At 43.3% G+C, this 12,157-nt stretch overlaps 1 protein-coding gene across 2 annotated transcripts in view; it reads right to left on the reverse strand.

Moving 5' to 3' along the window:
- Positions 1-12,157, reverse strand: part of LOC137524864 (UDP-glucuronosyltransferase 1A1-like) — a 227,004-nt gene that overhangs the window by 195,649 nt on the left and 19,198 nt on the right. The gene's annotated exons all lie outside the window — the stretch shown is intronic.

A 12,157-nucleotide genomic window follows, 5' to 3' on the forward strand; every position in this document is an offset into this window, starting at 1 on the left:
TGGTCACAAGGTTGTGCATTAACTGATGACCCTACATGACAATAACCTCATCTGGGGCATAATGTTCAAATGTATAACAATATATTTAAGGAATGTGATATGAATTCAGAAAGAATATTTTGTGAGTTTCAATCTCAGAAAACAAAAATGTATCTGTAAGTAACTTCCACAAATCCAGGCATCAGTTTGAAGTCTTATGACAAAACCTTAAAAATCAAACTCAGAATATGCTTAAAACTACATAATCAGATGGCGGGCCTCTGGGAAAGTCTGCATGTCAAAATGATCAGTAGTCTGCTAACACACTTATCACGCATTTCTGCTTCATTCCGTCTCCAAAGCCTTTCTTTCCAAAATAAATAGCCACACATTTTACAAGTAAGATCCAGCGTTGCCAGGTATGTATTTGGCTGTTGTTGGATTTCAGATTCCTCTGCATCATCTACCGTAATTACATTTTTACCATATCAGACATCTGGTTGGCTTTTTGTGGCTCCGCCCCCTTTTCTGAATTTAAACTCCAGTCGCCCAATGACCGTCTGTACCAGGTTTGAGGCCTCTGCTATTAACAGTGTTTTAAAGGCAACGTTTTACATATTCCTCTTGAAAATTAATAGGTGAATTTTCATTGGCTGTTGTAGGCCCCACCCACATTCCTGAATATGAATCCCAGTCACTCAATGACCAACTGTCTGAAGTTTAAGAACCATTCCATTAAAAGTGAAAGAATGGCTGCAGTTTACATTTTCCCTGACAAATCATGCGCAGAAGACCCCAGCCTGCGTCACTGGGCCTGTTACCGGAGCTGATTACTGCTAAACGGAAGACTGCAGGAAGACGGGGAGAGGTGCATCCATGCTTATGGGGCTGAAAGAAGCCCCGGGTAAGTAAAAAAACGTTGGATTTCGCTGTCTCTGGTACACTTTAACAAGGGTACCATTGTCATATTACAAATGTAGCAATCGCTACCCCATGTTACAAATGTAACATGGGATAGCGATTGTAGCAATCGCTACCCCATGTGGTGGTGTTTGCTGCAAACACCACCACAACTGCAATGCAGCAATCAACCCCACATATGAGATGCAGCAATCAAGCCCATATATGAAATCCAGCAATTACCCCACATATGAAATGAAACCAATAATCCCATATATGAAAAGCAGCAATTACTCCATATATGAAATGCACCAATCCCCTTCACATATAATGCACCAATCAACACCACATATGCAATGCAGTAATTTGTGTGCCAACCCTGCCCCACACACAAACACATAATGCAGCCACTGTCCCCATGCCCTCCCCCATGCACTCTCTCACATTCATTGGTGTCAGTGGGCTAAATTAGAAGTACTCCTCCCCCCATGCTGCACATGCCCACCTCAGACACTGTCCTAAAATTGCTGGTGTCTGTGGGCTTCTGTCATTCACACCAGTCTCCCTTCCAATCACTGGGGCTCAGTGGCTCAGTGGGGGGGGGGGTACTTACTACTTCATTTGGGTATTTTTTTCTGCCGAATCTTTCTTTTCCTCTCCTTCTCTTGATCTTCCATGCTGCTTCTCTCTCTTTCTCTGTCTTCTCACTATTGCTACACTTCTATCATTTAGTGTTATTCCTGGTACACACCATGCAATTTCCCATCAGATAGATGGGTCGATAGATCATTTCCAACAAATCCGATCGAATTTCTGATCGTTTTTCTGATCAATTTTCCAATCACTTCTATGAAAAATCAGATCGGACCTATCGGAAATGATCTATTCAACCCATCTATCTGACGGGAAATTGTATGGTGTGTATTAGGCTTTACTTCACTGCCATTAACGCTTCCTTCAAGTTTAATCTGCCAGTCACACCAATGGAAGAGTGCGACTATTTTGTCAAATAAAAATGGGGAATCTGGACTACTTTGACCCGCAGAAGCATAATGTTCAAAAGGGAATTGCACATTGGACACAGATTTTGTGAAACAGATTCAACATCTTATCATCATGTGAAGAAAGGATATTGTTTAGACATGGTAGTGCCATCTAGTCAAGAGTTCTCTGAGAGGGGTCTCACACCTAAACCAGTATAAAGATTCCAACAAGGTCCTAGGTTTACCACCACATAAACAACAAGAATGACAGATTAAAGAGATAATATGCACACACACACACACACACACACACACACACACACATTCATATATTTGGATAGACATTTACCTGAAAAGCCACCGGTCATATTTAGAAAGGCTCGATACTTTAAAAAAATGTAACCACACATTAACTTAACAGTAATGTAAGCCACTCCAATAGGAGAAGGAAGGGGGGATTCGTTGGTAATTATTGTTGTGAGCATGCGAGATGTGGGTGTTACAAATTTATTTTAAACTTGCACAAAGAGTAGGATGAAAGTGCTCATTATTACCAAGGAGCAAATGGTTGCAGCAAGAACCTTCCAGGAAAATGTAAAAGCACATACAGTGCCATATTAGAAAAGGGGGCTGAAACCAACAGAATCTTTCTTTCCTATAATAAGCCATTAGTTCCAGATAAAAATGCAATTACATGTTGTCAGGGGCATTACTTGCAGACTATCTAATGCCCCCTCCTAATCTCGTTCGAACACTATTCAAACATCGGGAACACCTTTGCTTGGTTTTGAGCAATTAGCATTCTCACTATCATGTGATGGCTTTTAGATCTATTTTATATGTGGCCAAAGGATTGGTGAAATTGGAAGACAAAAATATGAAGATCACACAATTTATCAACTGTTCCATGAAATATGTTATTTATGTTTTAATATGCGGATGCACAAAATTATATGTTGGATATATACAGAACACAGAAGGAACATTGCCAAAGAGTATGAGGATCACAGTTTAAAAAAAAAAGAAAACATTTTGCTTCCCATCATGATGTGTGTGTGGACAAATTACGGTTATAGGAGTTGAAGCTATACCAACTTCCTGGTAATAGGCGTTGAAGCTGACCACCTACCTGAAGGTATTAGATACAAAAAAAACTTTTTGAAAGAGAGACAACTTGGATGTTAAAATTGAATTAGTTGTCTCCTGGTCGATTAAGCAGCAGGTCAGAAGATTGGTATGAAATTGTATTTTAATTGTGCATGTCTATACAGTACCCAAAATATCCACTAGAGTGTGCCAAGGCATACAAATGGAATATATTGAATCCTGAAACTAGACTATGAAGCAGTATATGAAATCCATTGTATGACATATCCTAAATGCCACAAAATGCATCTTAGTTAGGAGATGGAGCGATGTCATTTCCACAAGCTCTGAAGAGCTGATGAGAGAACTAGATCACGTACAACAAATAGCAGATCTGGCCCATACAGCCCCGAATAGGTCTGAAGCTTTCTCTAAAAGCTGGACATTTTGAATAATGTTTAGAGTGTTGGAGGATTTTTACACTGTCCTAGAAGGTACAGAAGATATTGGATGTCCCTTTCTGTGGGAGCAGTATGTCTGGGGTTGGTGGAGCATCCAATAGTGATCAGTAATTTATATCAGAAAATAAACATGCCATGTCTGGACAAAGAACATTTTTTACTACTCATGCAGTTTCACGTCGTTAAAGTTAGACGTTCCTACCAGTGGCGTAGCTAAGGAGCTTTAGGTCGAAGTGCAAGTTTTACATTGGGACCCCCAAATCACTCCATACATAACAATGGATATGGATCATAAACACCTGCCAAGGATAGCCACAGTATAAGACTCCCTGCACACTGCATGCAATTCCGATTACGCTTTTTAATCGTTTTTTTACAGCTGATTCCGATTTTAAATCTTTACTGCATGCTGCGTTTTTTTATCCGTTTTTCTGTTGAATGTATTAAAGGAAAATCGGATTTGAAAATCGTAATCGGAATTGGAATTGGAAAACGGATTTGCAGAGATTGGGAAACAGTTTGTTCATGAATACTACTATTCAAAGCATCTATAGACATAATAGCTATCAGCACAGGGCCAATAAAGAGCTAATACTGTGGTTGAGGGAGTGCCTCCTGTGCATTCTCTGGCCCAAGGGCCCCAGTGCGGTAACACTCTGTATCTCCTATTGCTATTCCACTGGTTACTATCTGTGTTAACTGGAAAGCTTTATTTATGTTTGAGTACTGTCACAGAACAGCCGTGAGAAACGCAGGCGAATCGGGAAGATTCGCGCAGTCGATTTTCTGATCGCTTTCCAGTTACATTTGCACAGTCATTGCAGCGATCAGAATGACATTTTTTCTATTCCTGAAGTATGTTTACTGACCAGTGAAGACATGTTGGTTTAAATTAACTTGATCAAAAGAAGACAGTTCACACGTACCTGTCACAACTCTGACCAGGTAATTAACCTCATCACAGTTACCTGTGAACGACAGCATACACAGGATTAGTCAGGAAAAGCCACAGCAGGGGGCCTATTCAAAAACTACAGTCCCATAGACAGAACGGCAGCAAGACAGCAGGACATTGTCATATGGACAGCCCAAAGTGAAAATATAGCCAGTCATTTTTTGGTAAGATTGTAGCAGAATGCCACTGACCATCTCTACTAAAATAACACATGTAGGCGCAATTGAAATTGCGCACGTTTTAAGAGATCGTGGGAGTTTGTAGCCCATTCCTAAGCAGAGTTATTAATTTTGGTGCAACCACTGGGGCTAGACTCAGGATTCTAGATCTCTGTATGATTCCCCGAATCCACTGTGTATTAATCTGTTATCAGCGCAAATGTGGCATTTATAGGTTTTGAATTACAGCGTTTTATAAGTTTAAACCTAAATCTCTCTCCAAGGACTTGAACTGTGATTGGTTTGTCAACCAGAGGGGCAGGCTTGGTCCCACCCCAAAACTAGCTTCCATAAAACAAGGATGCATACAAGGAGGGGCACTCCTCCCCTGTGTACCATTACCTGATCAAGCCAGCCAGAGGACCACGTGGCTGGCGGCCATTTGCCTGAACTGAAACAAAAGACATTTTCCATGTGCTCAGATTTTCCCAGAAGGGACATATTTCCATGAACTTAAAGAGACTCTGTAACAAATTTTTCAGCCTTAGTTCTTCTATCCTATAAGTTCCTATGCCTGTTCTAATGTGCTCTGGCTTACTGTCTTTCCTAATTGCACTGTCTCTGTATTAAATCTTATCTCCTTTCCTCTGTCGTGTCTGTCGGGCTAAGGCTTGAATGTGTGGAATGTGCAGGGCTGCTTGTGATTGGATAGAAGCGATACACACCCTCTGCAGGCCCCCTGCACATTCTGTATGACTCACACACTCTGTTTATGTGAGCCTATTACAAGCTGGTTAGTTTGTTTGTAAACACTGCCTAAAACTGTTAATTACAAGCCAGGATTGCAGCAGAGAGTGGCAGAAACAGCACAAAGGGGCACAGGAGAAAATAAGGAATAGAATGGGATGCTTTTTAGTGTAAGAATATTAGAGTACAGATTCTCTTTAAGTATTTTCTTCCCTTATTTTTATTTTCCATACTGTGCTATTATTTGTCTCTATAATTGTTGATTTTAACGATTTTCTGTATATATTAATTATTTATATTGCACTTTTAATAAACAACGCTAACGTCATTTATTTGTTCAGCTACCCTGCTATTCAGCTGCACAAACGGAACCCTGGCTTCTGAAGAGTCGGTACTATTGTCGATAGCTAGATAGAATAGCGTGTGTTTAACCGTTTTATTTGCAGGTCTAGAACCAGCCAGTCAGTGGGTTCCTCTGTCCCATTAGAACAGAGGTGGTGGCAGTTATACCCTGAAATAGTGTGTAAGTTGTATTACTGTAACTCACAGGCTCCCTCCTAGTCGGTCTGCTTCCAAATTCCCAGCGGTTTCTGCGCACCGACTGCGACCACAGATTGCATGGTCTGTGTGCTGAAACCGATTGGAAGGCATCATGCGGTCCGGCCACTAGTGAGCTTGTGATAAGCACCTAAAAGGTTCAATATTGCATATCAACATGCTACTTACTTTATTACAAAGCTTGTTGATCACAACATATTGTCATTATGCATTAAATTCTTGTGTCTAAGACCTGGAAACCCACTAGCAGTATGCTACTAAGCCGTTACAAGGCGCTTGTGATTTAAAAAGCTTTGCAAATGTTATACTATGGGTGTGATCCCACTTGAGCAATGTGCTTTTATAAAAATCACCCATATAGCAAGAGCTTTTCAAATCACTAGCGTAGCAGCACTTTGAAAGGACTGCTAGTGGATTTGAGCCCTAAGTGAATGCTTCCCAAATCTTGTACTGCTATAGTTGACTTATGTTATTGAACTTCAAAAATATTTCAATATATATAAAGAATATTTGAAAAAACAAAACAAATGGAATGTGTTAAGGAATGTGTAAAATATATTTTGCACGCTGGTATCTAACTTGATGAAGGCAGAGTCATGCCAAAATGCATAGTGACGTAACCAGCATGCACAAATCACCCTGTCCAATTTCCTTCAACCTCTTCTGCAGAGCATCAGTGTTAGCCATACAACCATTGATTTTAATGTATATATTTTTGTATCATATATGTTATTCGTATCCATCATATTGATCATTCCTTTTGAGGGTAATTTTTTTGGTGTTGCCAAAAGCCGATCAACTTTAGATTAAAAAAATCTTTACACCGTTTTAAATTTGAATTTAAAGTGTACCAGAGCTGAACTATAAAAAACGATTTATACATACCTGGGGCTTCCTCCAGCCCCATCGGCTCAGATCGCTCCCACGCCGCCGTCCTCCGCTGTCCAGCAGCTTCGGGAACCAGGACCTGTCACTGCTGTCAGTCAGCTCCAGTCTACGCACAAGAAGTGCGCCCTCTATGTATCTGTCCAGCAGCTGCTGGAGAGATTCATACCGTGTTTCCCCGAAAATAAGACACTGTTTTATATTAATTTTTGCTCTAAAAGATGTGCTAGGGCTTATTTTCAGAGGATGTCTTATTTTTGGACAAACCCTGGTAGTTTTCCTATACAAAATGTACCTACTGTATGCCATGCTAAAACACATGCAACATACACAGAGCTTGTGGTTTGCAGATATTGGCTCTCACTTACAAGAAATTGATTCTGCTGATCATGTGAGTAAGAGTCTATTTCTTGCAGGCAGAGAACTCTGTCAGGCTCCTCAGAGCATAGGATAAGCTGTGTGTGTGTCCTGGGAAGAGTTGAAGTGCTGCTGATGCTTATCACAACAGATCAGGAGGGCTGGCTCCAACAAAAACACAAATTGCCTGACACATATATAGGACTGTGTAGAACTCACATTATACTGCTGCTCTCCTGTATCCAGGCTGTGTATTCAGCGTGACTTGCTGGTGTCATGTGGGCTGCTAGCTAGGGCTTAAATTCGGGGATGTCTTACATTTCATTCTTGAAATTCCTGCTAGGGCTTAGTCTCAGGGGATGTCTTACTTTAGGGGAAACACGGTAGAGGGCGCAATTCTCGTGCATAGACTGGAGCCGACTGCCTACAGCAACAGGACCCAGTTCCCGAAGTTGCAGACAACAGAGGACAGCGGCGTGGGAGCGATCCGAGCGGATGGGGCTGGAGGAAACCTTTTTTACAGTTCAGCTCTGAGTCCCTTTAACACTTATTTCAGGACCAGTTTAAAAAATAGACAGAAATGGTTTTCAGTGACAAATGTTAATATTTGCTTATTACATCGAAGAACATGGCATCCCAAATAAAGTGGTAATACCAGGGCCATATTCCACTGAAGTACCACTAATACTTAATATCTCATTTCAAGGTAAAAGGTGTACATAGTAATTGTAATTGCAGACAGGTTTGCTGGTCTTTATGTTACAACTATCTTTCATTTATTTCAGTTTAACGTTTACCTGTGAGCAGGGCAAGCGCTACAGTGCAGGCAGAAGGAGCAATTGCCCCCAGGCCCCAGAGTCCACAGGGGCCCCCCAGGTAAGTTGATATGGTTGGCCGCAGATATACAGCATGCGTTGTGGGGTGAAGGAGGTTAGGCAGCGAGGCATGTAAAGGAGGCAGGGCCTCCCCCTTCCCCTATATCAGTGATGGCTAACCTTGGCACTCCAGCTGTGACAAAACTACAAAGCACATCATGCCTCTGCCTCCCTTAGTTATGCTTAGAGCTGTCAGAGTATTGTAATGCCTCATGGGACTTGTAGTTCCACCACAGCTGGTGTGCCAAGGTTAGCTATCACTGCCCAATATGCAGTGCAGTGACAGCACAACGGAAGGGCAGAGGGTACTAATCACCTGTCAGCTTCGCAGGGAAGTCCAGAAAGTCTTTTCACTTCACTCATTCACAGCATCTCCTCTCTGCTGCCCTCTAGTGGCGCCTCTAAGTACTGCACCACTAGAGGAGCCAGAGAGGAGATGCTGTAACCAAGTGAAGTGGAGAAGTCTTTCTGGACTTCCCGGCGATGCTGACAGCAGGTGATTAGTAGTACCCTCTGCCCTTCTGTTGGGATGCCCACCTCACTGCATATGGCGAGGGAGGAAACTTATTCCTGGGGGAAACATCTAGCTATATTGGGGGAAGGGGGCTACCTAATCATGTGGGGGGCACATCTAACTATCTCTACTGGAGGGGGGAGGCTATCTATTCATGGGGGCACATCTAGCTATTTATATTGGGGGTTGCTACCTAATCCTGGGGGACACTTCTGGCCATCTATACTAGGGGGGAGACTACCTAAGACTGGGGAGCACAGCTGGCTATTTAGTCAGATGGAGACGGGGTGGGGGGGGGGGGTTCATCAGTAGTCGGGGAAGGGGGGGTCAGGGGGGCCCCAAGTTAATTTTCCCCCAGGGCCCCATTGGAGCTAGAACTGACCCTGCCTGTGAGGAACAAATAAGAAAAGTTAGATACATACTTATCTCAGTAGAGGGAAACATCTGGATAGTCCAGAGGCTTCCCCCATCCTCCTCGACCCTGCTGTTCCAGCACTGGGACTCTCTGAACATATTTGTTATAATTTAAGTAGGCCTCAGTTATTTGGACTGAGTTAGTCAAAAAGGCTTGGGGTGCAGACCTGCCCTTTAAGGGGATTTTCTCTTAGAGAGAAAATCTACAGCTCTGTCAGCAGAACTAGGACATACCAAGAAGCTGTACTATGGACAAGGCCACAGGTCTCACTGACCTCAACATGTACACCACAAGTACAGTAAACATAGGCCATATTTACAAAATACCTGTGAGAGATCGCGGAAAAGCCGCCGCATGTGCTACTGAGCAGGCGGCTGACTCCGCGTCCAGCGCGGCGGTTTGCACGCGGCAGCGTGTGTCTGGTGCGGCTGAGTCTGTTAGTGCACATAGGCTTAGGAATACACGCGCGCCCGCTGAGAGGCAGAATTCTTATACTAAGCAGGAAGAGTCAGCTGACCACGCCGATCAGCTGACTCCAGAGCAGGATACTATTGGTTGAGCAATTAGGGGTGGTGCTGGAGAGCACTACTCCATATATAGTTCCTGCTGGTCACTTGCAAGTTGTCTGTCGTTGCGATCACTACGTGGAAGCACTCAGACCTAGTCAGATCCTTCAGTGTGTTTGAACCAGGTGGACCTGGGAATTCACACTTAGCCAGATTATTTGAATTGTATTCTGTTTATGCTTAAGCTAGTTCCAGGGTGTAGAGACCAAGGACCTCACAACCAGCTTAGGGAACTGTGTTATCATCTGTGTTATACAGCACGGTGGCGTAGTGGTTAGCTCTCTCGCCTTGCAGCGCTGGGTCCCTGGTTCAAATCCCAGCCAGGGCACTATCTGCAAAGAGTTTGTATGTTCTCTCCGTGTCTGTGTGGGTTTCCTCTGGTCACTCCGGTTTCCTCCCACATTCCAAAAACATACAGATAAGTTAATTGGCTCCCTCTAAAATTGGCCCTAGACTACAGTACTTACACTTCATAATATAGACATATGGCAATGGTAGGGATTAGATTGTGAGCTCCTTTGAGGGACAGTTAGTGACAAGATATATATGTACACTGTACAGCGCTGCGTAATATATCGGCGCTATATAAATACTAAAATAATAATAATAATAATACCTCAAGCTAGTTCCAGGGTGTAGAGACCAAGGACCTCACACCCAGCTTAGGGAACTGTACTACCATCTGTGTTATCCTTCAGACTAGTTCCAGGGTGCTGAGACTACGGACCTCGCACCCAGTCTAGGGAACTGTATTATCATCTGTGTATACTTCAGACTAGTTCCGGGGTGCTGAGACCAAGGACCTCGCACCCAGAATAGGCATTGTTTGATATATGTTATGACTTATAGCTTTTCTGACTACTCCTCTGTCTTCTGATTCGGTACCTCGCATATCTGATATTCCGTTGCGAGACCCTGCTTGACTTGGATACCGAATCAGCCTTCTGTCTTTGTACTTTATCTGTCAGTGTGTTGCCGACCCGGCGTGCCCGACCTCGAGAGCTATCTCTCCCCTTAAGAGATAGTCTCCAGATCAGATAGTGACATCCACCTTAGGTGTCACTCACTCTCTGGCCCTTCCTGTCTCCAGCCTGACTCTTCCCCTTGGAGAGCTTCAGGCTGCTGGAAGGTTCCTGTGCTCCCAGAGCAGTGTCTCTTTACTGTCTATTATCACCTGCTCAGCAGGTGCATTACTCAAAGTACTACTGTTGCACCAAACACTCACATACCAAAAGGTGTCCAGAGGTTAGCAATATATCTGTATTATCGGTGATTCTGCAGATCATCAATAATCAGGTATATATCTGCATTCTTGGTGATACTGCAGATCACCAATAATCAGATTCTCTCTGCGTGCGGACAACGATCGTTACAATACCAAATTCTTGTATGTAAGTGAAAAGTGACATTAAATATTAATCGAGTAGGTGGGTATCATGACACCACGAGGGGTCTAAGCCAATAGTCCGGTCTGGGGGGATGGCTAAGATGAGGTCACATTTAACTCTTTCCTAGTCGGTATTAAAGAGCCAGGTGGGCTGACGGAGCTCACTCTGCTTCCTGCTATCTAGATGCTGGCTGGAACCTCTAAGTATTTCCATTCTATATGTAATCTGATGTGATGTATGCTGTACATAGGTAGTCTAGAAGATGTAACGTAGTCTAGAAAGAAGGTAACTGACTAACATTCAGGAGGAAGGTTAGTCAAGAGCTGTAACGCCAAGAACTTAAACAGAAGAAGTTGCTTTGCTAGGATATGATGAACTATATCTGTATTTCTGCTTCCTGAATAAATAACTTGTACATTGAAGAAGCCTGAGAACGGTCTATCTCCAATAGTGCTTGCTGTGTTGAGAGTCAAGGTATCTCACAGTCTGTGAGGCGCAACTATGAGAAGTTGCTGGTGTCGAAGCAAATAGATGATTTATAACAATATTCACCAAGAGCTTGTTGACTATGTTTTCATGGTCATGCTCATGCTCCCATCTGTGCATGTGAGTCTACACACATACTGAAGGAGCAAGCAGACCATGGCTTTTTTCATGCGGCGACAAAAAAAGAAGGTCTTCTCAGCAAGCAGTGGAGGGGTGGATGAGGATCAGAGAAGACTCTGTTATCATTCAGAGACTTTTCCCTACTAAGGTAAGTATCTAACTTTTTTTTTTCTTCCCCAACAGGTTTGCTTTAACCTCTTCAGGACCATAGGCTTACACTCCCTTACTGACCAGGCTATTTTTTACAATTTAGGCCACTGCAGCTTTAAGGGCTCGCTGCAGGGCCGTACAATTCAGCACACAAGTGACCCCCCCCCTTTTCTGCCCACCAAAAGCCTTCTGCCCACCAACCAGCTTTCTGTTGGTGGGCTCTGATTGCTGCAGGAATGTTTATTTTATTTTTTATTTATGTTTTTTTAAAAATAAATTTTACTTTTTTAAATTTATTTTATACTAACTCCGCCCTCTCTCCCCCTGCTAGCCAATGACAGTGATCAGTTGTCCTAGGCATCAGCCTATGACAGCCGATCGCACTTGTGCCTCCAGGGGGGGCAGCCGAGTGACACGGCTGTCCCCAGTACAGTGCTGCCTTAGATTGCAGCGTTGTATATTGTAAATAGACGGTCACCGCTGGGAGACTGATGACGCTCATCGGTGCGCGTGATCTCCAGCAAAACACTCCCCCAGGACTTGACGCCGATCGGCGTTAGGCAGTCCTGGGGAA

This window comes from Hyperolius riggenbachi, chromosome 7 (assembly GCF_040937935.1).
Source record: "Hyperolius riggenbachi isolate aHypRig1 chromosome 7, aHypRig1.pri, whole genome shotgun sequence".
NCBI classification, from domain to species: Eukaryota; Metazoa; Chordata; class Amphibia; order Anura; family Hyperoliidae; genus Hyperolius; species Hyperolius riggenbachi.